Below are 2,974 nucleotides of genomic sequence, written 5' to 3' on the forward strand. Positions count from 1 at the left end.
AAAAGTTAAAAAAATAAGTAAAAGTCTAACTAAATGGAGGAATACTATATAATTACCAAAAATTAGAATTAAGAATTAGGAATATTATGTAACTATCAAAAAATTAGGTGCAATTTTGGAAATATTCTTTTTTTTTTTTTAACAGCTGAAAGGCCTCACGTTTATTACCAAACCAACCCACTTTTGCAGAGCTATAGTAACAGAAAAATCATCTCCCTGATAAAAGGTATCTATTGGCCACGTAGAAAGGTGTTTACAGGGTGAAAGAATAGAACACATGATCTTCAAGGAGCTTAATTAAATATGTGGTGCCAATTAGATGTGTCATCAGATGATGTGGGACGCCTTAGAGACCCAGCTTGGTTCTCCTCCAGTGCCTCCTCTTGGAGCTGTACCTGATTTTATTACCAGTTTTCATCCGAATCCACTGGGGAATGGGATGATTCTGCTTTGTTTCTTGGCCAGGAATCACTTGATCCTGAAAGTCTTGTGAGAAGACATGGTCAGTAATAGTGAGTGGCACACAGCAGGGTGGTGGGGAAAAAGAGAAAGGCGATTTTGGAAATATTCTTAAGAGCAATTGGAAAGAGCAAAATGCAAAAACACTTTATATAGTTTGATTCTTTTCATATAGATTCTTAAAATCAACATTTCATGTAAATATATACACCTGGAAAATGCCTAAGATTTTGTTTGTCCACTTTTTCTGAAGCTGATGGGAGACTTTAATAGAAATTCCTTTAGAGGAACAAGATGACAGGCAGAGAGAAAGGAGGCTTCCTGTCTTTATTTTGTGTCTTCCTATTATCTATGAATTTCTCATAATGTTCATAAATTGTATACAATTAGGGAGCTAGTGAGCCATTGTATATATTTTCTTTCAGATACATTTTTATGTTGAAAACAAATTAGAATAGAACTTAAATGTTCTAATTTTTTTTACAAAAAGGTAATATGTGAAGCAATGAATGAGTTAACTTGACAGGGGAAATGCTTTCACCATGTACACAAGTATCAAATCCTCATGTTATGTACTTAAAACATCTTACAATTTTGTCAGTTATACATCAGTAAAGCTGATAAAAGAAAAAAAAACACTTAAAATATTTTTAACACATAGTTTACAATGAAAAGATTCCTCCTATCCTTTTCAAAATCATATTCAAAATGTTCCATTTGCTACTTTCAAATTGACAGTTGTAGCGTTCACTACCGATATCAATGGACTTTATTCTTTTTGGACACTAGAGGGAGTTTGGAAATGAGATGAAATGCATCAAAGAACCAAAATGGATGATAAAATTCTACGACTGGATTTCCTTACTCCCGTTAAGAATTTCTATAGAACTCAGGCATCACAGCAACAATGGTTGACTCTATAGATACATTCCTAAGAGCTTGTGTGTAAATTGAATCATATTTTAAGTTCTCCTGGAGAGATTGCAATTGAGAAGAGTTCTACTATGAATAGTCTTGAAAAAAAAAAAAAAGCTTTCAGAAAACAGATAATCACTGCCAGATTATCATTAGATGCCAAGAGTCTTGTGTTTTATTATCTTCTTTACCAGCAGATATTGTAAACCTGAGATGTAATCACAATGGGTACAATCAGTTTTGTAAGGTTTAGAAGGTAGAGGTACTCAATAAATATTTAATCATCTAATTCTCCCAGGATAATGGAATAAATAGCTACTATGTCTGTTTTTTTTTTTTCCCTACTAACCTAATTTAAATGACACCCCCCCAAATCCTACTAGAGAGATCTCTGTCTTCATTTGTTCATACATAGTTTGAGTGCTTACTAACATCACCCATGGTAAATAATATAAAGATTCTGATCTCAAATTTTTTTCAATCTAATGGGAACAGACAGTACCAAATAGGCAAATAGATAAGAGATATAGGATATCGTTAGAACATGTGATCATGATAGGCAAAAATTAAGCATATGGCGAACATTACTAATCAGTACGTGGTTCTCCTGTACTTCTGAATATACATTGGTTATACTTCTCTACCCTGCTGAAGTCATGCATCGTCATTTGATGAATTCTCGCTGGTAAGATGTGGGTAGAATAGTTATGTGACTACCAGGCTGAAGCTTTGGACTGCTAGGATGTGACTCTCAGCTCTTACTACCTCTGATATGACCATCAGGAAAGCACATCAGGAGGTATCCTGAGATAGGTAGGAGCAGCCTGGGATGCTGAGTCACCACATAGATGGTGGTTTTGCTGAAAAATTGCCAGGACCTTATCTAGATAGAAAGTTTTTGTGAGTAAAAATAAATAAACAAACAAACGTTGGTTTAAAGCCAGTATTAATTTGGAGTTGTTTGTTACTGCAGCAGAGTCAAACCTGTCTTGACTGATACAGAAGAGAGGGGCAATGGAGGGCCTCTCAGTCAGGATGGTCAAGAAAGGGCTCTCTGACAAAGTGGCAATAACAATACAGTTATTGTTTTTTTGAAGTGAAATTGTCAAGGACAGGTAGCCATGGAGAGGAATGGTTTTTAAATATTGCCCAATGAACCCCTTGTTTCAGGATCATTGGGGGGCACTTGTCAAATGCATAGATACCTTGGCCATGCCCTGACTTACTGAATTAGAATCTCCAGGGGGTTGGTGTCCGGATTCTCTAATTTTAATAAGGTGCCCAGGTTATTGTGATACACAGCCAGTTCTTGGGACCATTGAATTCAGCTTCAAGCCCTGACTGTTCACCTTTCTGACGTATATGTTCAGTATCTAAAATTTTAAATCATATACCTCTCGATTTTCCTTACTCTGACAAGGGGAAAAATAAAGGGAAGACCACATTTTGATTCAGATCAAAATAACTTTAGGGGCACCTGGGTGGCTTGTCAGTGAAGCGTCTACCTGCAGTTTAGGTCATGATTCCAGGGTCCTGGGATGGAGCCCTAGGTCGGGCTCCCTGCTCAATGGGAAATCTGCTTCTCCTTCTGCCCCTCCCC

The 2,974-nt window shown here is 36.6% G+C and overlaps 1 pseudogene; it reads right to left on the bottom strand.

Annotated features, from left to right (window-relative positions):
- Positions 1 to 311: 311 nt before the first annotated feature.
- On the bottom strand, positions 312 to 501 carry LOC116867947 (annotated as a pseudogene).
- Between the last annotated feature and the right edge of the window lie 2,473 nt (positions 502 to 2,974).

This window comes from Lontra canadensis, unplaced genomic scaffold (genome assembly GCF_010015895.1).
Source record: "Lontra canadensis isolate GAN:19392208 unplaced genomic scaffold, GSC_riverotter_1.0 scaffold13, whole genome shotgun sequence".
NCBI classification, from domain to species: Eukaryota; Metazoa; Chordata; class Mammalia; order Carnivora; family Mustelidae; genus Lontra; species Lontra canadensis.